Below are 12,137 nucleotides of genomic sequence, written 5' to 3'. Positions count from 1 at the left end.
ATTTATCACGAAAAGAGTGCATTGAAACAGTCCATAAAATGGAGGAGGTCTCTCAAGTCTTTGTCTATTTATAGCTAAGTCAATGTTCAAGTTTGCTATTTCATACTTATACAGTTGAATCCATTCAAAGAGAAATCATTTTAAGTCTGCTGCTTAAGGTACAAGAGCAGCAAGAGTTTCTTAGCCGTCTGTTGGGAAAGCTTGAAAAAGGATTAAAACCTGGCTTTAACTACACAAGTTGTGTTTGCTTTTTTTTTTCCCCATTGTGAAAGTTGGTGTCAATATATTAACTTCTGTCAAACTGACTTCTAGAAATACTTCTAAAATTTGCCTCGTTCAATTACTGCCCCCCTTACTAGGGACAGTGTACTATATGAAAATCCTAGTATAGATAATTGAATCTACTAGTAAGTGGTCTGGCAGTCACTTTTTACTACTGTATAACTGGCAAATTGAGGAAAGATTTCACAATAAGTAACTTATTGTACAAATAAAAACATCCTTTTCCAGCTACCAGAACATCTACTGTTCAGCAGAGCATGCAGCTCTTTTTCTAAGCATATTCATTATTCAAAGTACCCACTGTGGCAAGTAAGTACATAAATGTGTATATATATACACACGTGTACATAACAAATCCGTGGATTGGAAACAGTAGTCTACATGCATTTACGTCTTGAGATATGCCAGTTCTTAGTGACCAGTTGAAAGTGTCTGTGAATGAAGAAGTACCCATCCACTTTATGTGCACAGGGCTCAGATGACTAAGAAATTTTTGACTGAACAAATTTTAAAAGGCACATATGAAGAGAAATGGAATGGAGAACATCACAGTCAGTTCATTTGAAGGCTGGAGTATATTCTTACAGTGTACTTGGATACATTCTTTGAGTGATTGTGTATAGATACATACCTTAAAATCTATATTATCAATGAATGTATATGCAAGACCAAGCAAGCATTCTTGTGTCTGACAAAACTATTTTGATCTCTTATAAGGAGGATGTGACCAATAAAAATCTATAGCCCCAGAACGTGCTGTAAAGTTATTTCTTCTTCAGCACTATAGTTCTCTTCAGCATTCGGTTTCTCCTATAATTCCCCATGGTTTAATCCTTTTTTCTTTCCTTCCTTTTCCAAAAATACCCTCCAAAGTTACCAACAATTGCCAAAGGCCAATTGTGCTGAAAATATAGGCTATTACTCTCAGAGGAAAAAGCAAAAGGAGTTGTTTCATCTAACATTGCTAAATTAGCCACGTTTTTCCAAACTGTTTGACAGATTTCATTCTCAGTACACGACACCATACTTCACTCAAATGAAGTCTCCAGTAGGGTAAAAATAGCAGCCAAGAGTAAGTTCAGGTCCCTTGGGGTCTTTCACTCCTGTTACAGAGAAGACTAGATGAATTTTAAAGAATCAAATGAGTAATGTTTCTAAGGAATTTGGTCCAAAGCCAACGTAAAACTGGAGAGTAATAACTTCTAATTGGAGAACATCTATAACCAACTATCCACTGGCATTCTTAATCTGCTTTAGCATTTAAGAAAATTTTGCATTGCATGTTATGATACTTTTCTATAACAATCTAGCCATGATAGCCAGAAACTCTTTTCTTTTTGGTAACATGTTCCCTAACTATCAGATCTTTCACACTGAAAATTGAGATGGCTACAGTTTACTTTTCAACTCAGAAATAAATACTGAAGCACCTATCTGTGCCTACTCATGCTTCCAATATTGAGGAGAAACATTATGATTAAACAAAACTGAGTAGTGTTAGCCTTTGCTAGATGAATTCATAATAAAGGCTAGATATGACAAAGTTAAAACCTTATTGAGATGTGATTTTTCAGAGGAAAAAAGACATGACCTAATGCCAAATTATAACATCCACTAATACCCAGTTCCATTTCCATATCTGAAAATCTCTTGTAAAAGCTCTGATAATTACTTTGCAAAAACAAAAAACAGACAAACAAACAAACAAAAAAAACCAGCCACAATCTTGCTATCTCCACATTATAAAAATTGTTTCCTCTCATCATCCTGTTAAATGCATAAATCTTTTCCTTGTGAGTAATCCCCAGTTGTGACTGTCTGCCACTTACAATTTTGCATTTTTTTTTTTTTTTTTTTTTCATTAAAAAGCATGCTCCTTGTCCTAGAACTCCAATTCCAAATTCTCAGTCCTTAGAACCACAGCATCTATTTATTTCACAGCTATCAATGCTTATACTAGAGAATCAACAGAGCTTCACAGAATGAACATACACTGAAACCACTGTTAAAAGTCTCAAAAGTTTTGCTAACTTCAATGTTAAAAACACAGGGCAATTGAAAAAAAAAAAAAAAAAAAAAAAGCTTACCCAACAGAACAAATAAGAAGGGTAGTATTGATATCATCTTCTCTACCCATTATAGAAAATAGAACTTCACAGAAATAAAAAGGTCCCTTTATTACCAATCCTATATTTAACGTAGATCAAAAAATCGCATCCAAGCTAATGTCACCATTATGCAAAACACCAGAATTGGTTCCAGAGAGTTTAGACCAAAGGTAGGATTCAACACGACATAAATGAATGTATATCCTACTTTAACAAAAAATTATCTAGAAAAGCAATACCAGAGCCATTGACTAGCAATTTACCAAGAGCACCGTATTTGAACCACAGCTTAACGGGTTCCAACAGAAGATGCTCTCCATTAAATTCCTTTATAAGGCTCTTAAATACTGCTGTGATCCAGCATGAAGAATAAACACTCAATCATATACTTCCCCACCTGATATTCCTGAGTTTGATGGCTTTAAGGCATTACCTTTTAGTTCTTAAGAAACTTTTCTGAGCTCTGAACACAAGCAACTTTATATACACATATGAAATGTACATCTTTTGTTTGCTTCTTGAAGAACTTCTCTACAGGCTTCAGCAAACCTTTTTGTAGGCTGATTGCTAGCAAGAACTCAAAGTTCATATGTCTGTCCCTTCACATAATGGTGTAGCTGAAACACAAGCCAAAGTGTTTAGAGAAAATTATTACATAAACACTTTGATTTCGGGACAAGATATCAGTCCAGAAACAATTACATTCATTCAAAATTTCCATGCATATGGAAGCTATTGAACATGCCCCAGTATCTGATTATACATCACAATGATTCCACTGATTAGGTGACTTTTCCAAACAAGTAAGAATGCCTGTTTTCAATTGTACTTTTCTGCACTTATCATTCTCTGTGTTCTGATGCTTTTTTTTGTTTGTTTGTTTGTTTGTTTGTTTGTTTTTAATTGAATAGTCAAGGTTAAAATTCTGGGGAAGTATTTAGGTTATGTGAATCTTTAACAATGGTCAGTGATTAGCAAGGCTTTTTACATATTTGATGTAGTTACTGACAATAAGGTGTTCAGCATGCATATTAAGTGCTGAAGTGGTTACCTGCCTCTGATATTTTTTCCTGGCGAACAGAGAGGTACATGCAGTGGATGGACATGACAAAACTCAACAAGCGGCCATTTTTTGTGGCTATTGAAAGTACTGTATTCAGAGGACTCAAAAGTGCAGAATAATTTTAACTTGGAATAGACATCCACAGGCATCTAATTCAGCCTTGTGCTCAAAGCAAGGCCAGCTTGAAAGTCTGATTGTGCTACTCAGAAACTTGTCTAGTAACCTTTTGAAAATCTTCAGGTGTTCAGATTTCACAGTCTCTCTGGGTCCTGCTCCAGCACTTAACCAGTCTCATGGTGGATATTTAATATATCTTTTTAGACCTTACATATGCAACCTTGTTGCATCATGTGATGTGTTTTGGACTTGCATCATGCATTGCTGAGAGGAGTCTGGCACCATCTTATCTACAATTTCACATTAGGTAGCTGCAAAGAGCAAAGTGATCTTCCATTTCCTTCTCTTTCTGGCTGAACAAACTGAGCTCCCTCAGCCTTTCTTTGTATGTTCCAGTCCCAATCACCTCAGTGATCCTCCAGTGAACTTGTACCAGTACATCAACAACTGCTTTGTGCTAGAAAGGACTGGAAGGAAATGGACACATGATTTTCTAGCTACTGTTTCATTTCTAGATACTGTTTCATGAGTTTCATTGCCAGAGAGAGGGAAAAAATTGCTTCCATCAATTCAGCCCAGTATTCAGTTATCTGTCACTCCCAAAGGAACACTACAGATTCATACCTGTAAGGAATGTTCCAGCACTTCATGTCAATAGAGGGCTTGAAGGGTAAACGTTGAGTCTCTGATATCTGGGGATAAGAGAACAAAGGGGCTTCAGAATAACTGATAACTATTGCGACTATTGCAAGGGACGCTGCGCAGGTCTCTGACATCCAGCCAAGATGGACAAAGGAGAAGGACAAAGACAAAGCCTGGGAGGAAGACTACAAGCCTTCAGCACGAGAGACCCCCAGTGGAACCACCGGAGACTGATACGCATACGCCAGTGGGAGGGTTCGGATTCCAGGAACTAATTATAATAACCCTGCCTTTTCTAGAATAATTACTTAATAATTATTAAGTAATGAATATGTATTAGCCTAGGAGCATAAAAAACAGACACCTGATGTAACGTGTGTGTGTGTTGGAGGAGCCTAGACTCCCTGCGCACCCAGCGCTGTTTACTTGCCTTTTATTAACCCCAAAAATAAACCTTATAAAGCTAAGTTGACTCGGAATTTATAACAATTTGGTGACCCTGACACGATCCTCTTGGGTCCCAAGGCTGTGAACAGCTAATGGAGGCACCCCCACCCTTGTTTCGTCGTGGCCCTTTGCCAGGAGCAGTACAGAGCCCAGCAGGATTACAAACATAAGAGGCGCGTAAAGAACAAAGAGCTCTCTGCTCCTCTGGTTTAAACCCGTAATTCTGCGTGCGAAGATCCGAAGATTTATCGTTTCGTGAGTATGCCATTTGGTTGGGTGGATTCGGTTGTGTGACTGTGTGTAAGGGTGTGATTGAGACCGAACTCAGTTCCAAAGTGAGTGCAGAGGTCTTCTAACCACAGTTCTGACATTCCGCGAGGGACTCAGCCAGTGAAGGACCGAAGTGATCGTTCTAAGTATTTATGGGTGGGATAACACTCACAAGACACCTTTAGATACAGGCACAGCCAGGAGTTTGGAACTTTTTTTGTTTTGGAACTTTTTTTTTGTATAAAAAGAAGTTCCAGGAATGGGTCAGGGACAAAGCAGATCCTTAGACTTGGGAGGTTTGAGGAGGGGCCTCTGGTTTAAAAAGGGGGGAAAATTACCAGACATTTCACCGGATAGTCCCTTAGGGCTAATGTTAAGATATTGGGATAGTTTTAGAAGTGTTCATAATAAGGATAAGGTGAGAATGATTCAATTTTGTATGGTTAAATGACCAAAAGAACCCTTAAGACCCCATGTATCTTGGCTGATATTTAGGTCCATGGAGGACTGGGTCTGTAAGGCTTTGAACATTTATGTTACTAGTAGAATAGCCATGGATCTGGAAGACAATAAGTATGCTGCAGCCTGGTTGGAACTAACAGAGTTGCCTGCCACTCGTATATTTAATTTAATTACAAAAAGGAGGATGAAGAAGATAAGGAGGAGAGGAAACCCCTTGACAATTTGCCTCCTCCACATAACCAACCTTAGAAAATGTTTAAAGAAGATTAGGGGAGTCAGAGGCTATACCTTCTGGGAACCCAAACATCTACAGAGCCCTTGATAAAGTCCCCACAAAGAAGAAGCTTGGTTTCTGGTAGATACAGGGGCCGAAAGATCAACTATTCAGAACATACCAAGGGGACTCAAAAAAGGGAAAAAGCAAATGTCTGTGGTAGGGGCAAAAAGGGAGTCCTTCCCTGTGTCAATACTAGAAAACATTGAGTTGAAATCTGAGACCTACGTGGGTCTTAATGATCTCTTGCTTGTTCCAGAAGCAGAACATAACCTATTGGGGAGGGATTTGATTATCAAAATGGGCTTAAAGCTTGTAGGGGAGAATGGGAAAATCTGGTTATGTATATTAACAAAAGAAGATGAGGGCAATATAGATTTCTAACTGGGAAAGTTAGAAATGGAACCCCTAATGGCAGAAATAACAGAACCCCAGAAATCTATAAGAGTAAAACAGTATCCCATTCCATTAGAAGGAGGGAAGGGATTAAAACCAGTCATAGATCGGCTATTACAAGGAGGGACTTCAGAACCATGTATGTTCCGCATTAGTACACCTATATTACCCGTAAAAAAAAGAAAAAAAAAAAAAGGCTGATGGGACATGCCGATTGGTCCAAGATCTAAGAGTGGTAAATCAAAGAACCGTGACTAAATTCCTGGTAGTGGCAAATCCATATACACTATTAAATCATTTGACCCTACAACATATTTGATATAGTATAATACACCTGAAGGATGCTTTCTGGGCATGTCCATTAGAAGAAAATCTAGGGATTATTTTGCTTTTGAATGGGAGGTCCCAGCAACAGGAAGGAGACAGCAGTTATGATGCACAGTACTACCACAGGGGTTTACTGAGTCTCCTAATCAGTTTGAACAAACTTTGGAAAAATTATTACAATCTTTTGAGCAGGAGGAAGAAAAGCAGATCCTGCCAGATGGCAGAGAGATGCTGCCTAAGAGTCAAGCAAAGAAGCTGCTATTTCGGATGCATTTGCAAACCCATTGGGGAACTCAAGCATTAAGTGATCAGTTCTTAAAATTTTACAGGTGCATTGGGATATATGAGATTGCTCAGCAAATTACTCAAGGGTGTCTAACATGTCGGAAGATAAATAAGAAAAGTGTGAGGCAAGCACCTACTGGGGGACAGAGGATCACATATAGGCGATTTGAAAGAATACAGGTTGATTTCACTGAGCTACCAAAAATAGGACGATAAAAATATTCGTTGGTGATAGTGGATCAACTAACCCATTGGGTAGAGGCTTACCCTGTAGTGAGGGCAACTGCTGCTATGGTAGCTAAAATTTAGATGGAAAATATAATACTGCGTTTTGGGTTAGTAGGGAGTATTGACTCTAACCAGGGGACACATTTCACATCTAAGGTGTTACGGGACTTAACCACAGCCCTAGGCATTAAATGGGAATACCATACTCCATGGGATCCACAAAGTTCAGGACGAGTTGAGAGAATGAATCAAACGATTAAACAACAATTGGCTAAATGAATGACTGAAACACAACTGTCTTGGATAAGATGTTTGCCATTGGCATTACTGAATATTAGGACTATGCCCCATAGTGAAACAGGTATCTCACCTTATGAGATGTTATATGGAATTCTGTATTCCCAAGGAATGCCATTGGACTATTCTTTGATAGAGAATTATGAAAGCCTGAAATATGTGCTCATGATAGGGAAACAAATACAACAATTAAGGGAAAAGGGAATTTTAGCCCAAAATGCCCCACTGGGGTTTGCTATTCATAAGACACAACCAGGAGACAAGATCTTAATAAAAACATGGAGGGAAGAATCATTGAAACCCCAATGGGAGGGACCGTACCTTGCTTTGCTTACTACTGAAACAGCTGTTTACTTACTACTGAGAACAGCAGAAAGGGGTTGGACCCACGCATCCAGAGTAAAGGGACCAATAACTACTGAAGCTTGGAGGGTTGAGTCCACTCCTGGGGAACTGAAACTAAGGCTAAAGAGGGACTAATATTCTGGCAACGAGGCTCTGCATGAATTAAGGGCACCAGATAAAGGAGACAAGCCTGAAGGGAGGAAAGGGAGAAGTCAAGACCGGGGCAGGACCCTCTGTTGTGGTGTGTATGGTGTACCAAGGGAGGCAACCCCTATGTGTATTGACTGCCAAGTGAGAGGGCCTTGACTGGACTTCTACCACACTAAGGTTAGGTTGTCCTGAGAAAATAACATAAGAACCTTTTTTTTAAAACTATAAAATTGTGATTCATTTTCCAGGAGCTGGATCACCCCGAGAGGCTGAACGGTAACACAAGCTCAAATCGATCCTGAAAGTGGGCCCAACCCCTTGACTGAAGGCATTTCCCACACCCTCAAGATTGGACGGCGCAAAGGATAAGAAATGCTATACTTCCTGGTATTGTTTTTACAGGGGCAACTGAGCCATGGGCAAGAATGGAGGAATAACTTTTTCATTTTGGGGGAGGAAGTGGTCAAGGCCTTTAACCTTAGTAACTGCTGGGTTTGTGGAGGACTGGGGGGAAACTGAAAGTTGGCCCTGGGTAGCTGGCCCGGTCAAATCCAAGTGGTGGGTTAGTAATTTGAGTGAAGTTCATAATGGGACACAATTTTGGAAAGAAGCCCATGGTAATTGCACTTGTCAGATCGGGGTATATACTGTTTAAACAGAACAAAAACAGTAGTGGTAGGAAAAAGCATTTGTAATTGGACTCTGTCTCCTGGATATGATCGTACCAGTCCTGAATGTAGACCTATAAGCTGTAGTTATAAACTGCATATAGTGGGAAATGGAACACCACACATGTCCAGCTGAGAAATGGGACTTGGCTGAAATGCTCATATAGGGAATTTTTTGGATCTGGATGTGAAACCGTGGCAAGAGCACAAGCGGAGGGACAATTTGACAGTCAGATCTTGAGCTGTCAGCATAATAACACTAGCATGTGGTAAGGATGTACCGCTGGAGATGGCAAGATGAGAATGGGAGATTAGTGTTCTTTAAACTTTTCTGGTCAGCTCATAATATGACAGGCTCCCAAGGAAAACTTGATTGTAATTGTAAGTGGGAATCCAATGTGGGAGTTTGGAGGTATACAAATGGGGCAGACTCGGTAACAAGAACACTCTGTATTTTCATGCTCCAAAGAATAAAGAAGGATGGGATGGTCCTTTTCCAAACAGGACGTGGGCCCTAAAGGGACGTTACTGGGTGTGTGGCAAACATGCCTACAAGAGGCTACCCAAAAACTGGTCAGGAATATGCTATGTGGGGTACATAAGACCCTTGTTCTTTTATTGTCACAAATACAAGGAAATCATTTAGGAATAAGATTATATGATGATCTGAATAGAGTAAAACGATCTATTGATGCTTCCTTAGCCGGGAGTAGTGCCCAAAAATGGGGAGAGAATGAATGGCCTCCTGAAAGAATCATACAGCATTATGGACCAGCTACCTGGAACCCAAATGAGGTAGTATCGGGGGCCTGAGAACCTATTTATAATTTGAATCAAATAATTATGTTGCAAGCTGTCCTCAAAATTGTAACCAATCAAACAGCGATGGCTTTGGATCTTTTGGCTGATCAATCCACCCAGATGAGGAATGCTATCTTTCAACATAGAATGGTTTTAGACTATTTACTAGCAGAAGAAGGGGGAGTGTGCAGAAAGCTGAACGATTCTAATTGTTGTTTACAAATTGAGGATAATGGAAAAGTGGTTAAACAGATATCAAAGGAAATTAGAAAATTAGCCCACATCCCAGTACAAACTTGGAAAGGTATGGATTGGGATTTGTTTTCATGGCTGCCTGGTGGACCATGGATTAAAAGGATGTTATTTTTATTTTTATGTGGTTTAATGACGTTACTGTTTATACCTTGTATGATACCTTGCTTTTTACATCATTGATACGCCGAATAATAAATAGCACCCAATTTGTGATGACTTCAGTAGAGAAGAAAGGTGATGCTTAAGAAATGGACCCCCCCAAGAACCGACTGATGAAATCCAGTTGTTACTGGCAAAAGTTGAAGAAGAGACACGAATTGAGAATATTAAAAAGAAGATGAGAGATTGTAAGGAATGTTCCAGCAATTTGTGTCAATAGAGGGATTGAAGGGTAAACCTTGAATCTCTGATATCCAGGAATAAGAGAACAAAGGGGTTTCAGAATAACTGCTAGCTATTGCTTGGGACGCTATGCAAGTCTCTGATACCTGGCCAAGAGTTTAAGAAGACAGGGGAAGCTGAAGGATGACTAAAAGACAAAGCTTGCAAGGAATGCTGTGCAAGTCTCTGACATTCAGACAAGATACACAGGAGAAGGACAAGGATGTGGTGGTTTTTACTCGAGTGGGTAACCGAGCTCCACCACAACTGCTCTCTCACTCCCCCTCCTCAAAGAGAAACAGGAAGAAAATGCAATGAAAAGGGCTCAGGGATTGAGATAAGGACAAGGAGATCACGCAGTAATTATTGTGACAGGCAAAACAGACTCCACATAAGGAGACAGTAAGATTTATTCCTTAGTACTAACAAGCTACAGAAGTGAGAAACAAAGGAAAGAAACAAAAAGCACCTTCCCCCCCCCCCATCCACCCTCTTCCACCTCCTCCCCCTGAGCGAGGAGGAGGACAGGGGGTTATAGTCAGTCTATAGCGCTTCTTCTCCAACCTGGATCCCCCACAGGCAGCAGCTCCTGCCAGGTCACCTGCTCCTGCATGGGCTCCTCTCCACGGGCTACAAGTCTGGCCCAGAATCTGCTCTGGATGGGGTCTTCCACAGGCCACAACCTCCATCGGTGCAGGTCCACCTGCTCCACTGTGGTCTCCTCCACAGGCTGCAGCGTGGAACCCTGCTCCACCGTGGTACTCCATGGGCTGCAGGGGGACTTCCTGCTTCACCATGGTCCTCACCACAGGCCGCAGGGGACTTCTGCTCCGGCACCTGGAGCACCTCTCCCCCTCCTTCTTCACTGACGTTGGCGCCTGCAAGGCTGTTCCACATTCCTCTCACTCTCCCAGCTGCTGTGTATCACAGCATTTTTTCCCTGTCTTAAATATGCTCTCACAGAGGCGCAAAACAACATCGCTTATTGGCTCGGCTCTGGTCAGCAGTGGGGCCCTTACCAAACATGGGGCAGCTTCTAGATCCTTCTCACAGAAGCCACCCCTATGGCCTCCTGCTACCAAAACCTTGCCACGTAAACCCACTACAAAGGACAAAGCCTGAGAGGAAGACTACAAGCCTTCAGCACAAGAGACCCCCAGAGGGACCACCGGAGACTGATACGCATACGCCAGTGGGAGGGTTCGGATTCCGGGAACTAATTATAATAACCCTGCCTTTTCTAGAAGTAGTAATGAATATGTATTAGCCTAGGAGCATAAAAAACAGACACCTGATGTAACATGTATGCGTGTTGGAGGAGCCCAGACTCCCCGCACACCCAGCACTGTTTACTTGCCTTTTATTAACCCCTTTTATTAATATTAATTATAACAATACCCATCAAGTCCTTTTCTGCAAAGCTGTTTTTTCCAACTGCTGCAGTGGTTATTCCAATCTTACATGAAGAAACAGATTTACATTGTGAACTTTGTGAGATTACTGCTGCTTGTCAAGGTCACACTTAAGGGCAGCCCTGCCTGCTTTCACATTGGTCATGTTGGTTCATAGCCACCTGTGACCTTGCTTAAGTGTTTTCTAGCCCCTTATCCAGGCTGTTGCTGAAAACAAACTGTATCCCAGTATCAACAATTCAAAGATGTTACTTATAACTGGCCACCAGTTAGTCTCTGAGTAACTACTATTCTTGAGGCTGACAATCCTCCATTTTTGTTCAGCCATCTTATGGTCCACACTTGTAACCCATACTTTCTCAGTTTGGCTTCAAATATATCAAGAGAAACCACATCAAAAGTCTTGCAAAAGTCAAGGTATGCAACTTCCTCTCTTCTTATCTTGTTCTTAGAGCCAGTCATGGCACCACAGAAAGTATTTAGACTGGTCATGTACAATCTTCCCTTTGTAAATCCATACTAGCTGTTTATAGTCAGCATGTCCATCACAAATCCATAACATTTAATGGGATAGAGGTGAGGCCAATTGGCCTGTAGTCCTTCTTGCCTTTTCTGAAGATGGGAGGAACATTCACCGTCCATTCAGTCAAAGCCATTTGTTTTGACTTGCAATTCTTTTCCTTTCACAGCTCTGAAGTATTTGAATACAGGTTACTTAGTCCTAAGTGTCCACACACTCGACCTGAAAATTGCTGCCTTAATTAAAGTGGTGCCTCCTTTCTACATTCTTCCCCTCCTATTTTTTTTCCTCCCCCTCAGTGTTCTCTATTGTTTATCACCTATTAATGTCTTTCCGTCTACAAAGATGATCACGCCCTCCCCGATGGCTAATTGCCTTCTGGGGTACATATTTATCAGAAAGAAAGC

At 40.8% G+C, this 12,137-nt stretch overlaps 1 long non-coding RNA gene across 2 annotated transcripts in view; it reads right to left on the bottom strand.

Moving 5' to 3' along the window:
* Nucleotides 1-12,137, bottom strand: part of LOC110351875 (uncharacterized) — a 173,277-nt gene that overhangs the window by 91,694 nt on the left and 69,446 nt on the right. The window contains exon 4 of one of the 2 annotated variants that reach the window (XR_011807255.1): nucleotides 4,195-4,262. The exons of the other annotated variant lie outside the window; for it this stretch is intronic. This is a non-coding gene — a long non-coding RNA (uncharacterized lncRNA). The remainder of the gene's footprint in view (nucleotides 1-4,194; nucleotides 4,263-12,137) is intronic. 2 annotated transcript variants of the gene reach the window in all.

This window comes from Anas platyrhynchos, chromosome 2, assembly GCF_047663525.1.
Source record: "Anas platyrhynchos isolate ZD024472 breed Pekin duck chromosome 2, IASCAAS_PekinDuck_T2T, whole genome shotgun sequence".
NCBI lineage: Eukaryota > Metazoa > Chordata > Aves > Anseriformes > Anatidae > Anas > Anas platyrhynchos.
The sequence above is the reverse complement of the archived record's forward strand: the minus strand, read 5'-3'. Positions and strand labels throughout refer to the sequence as shown.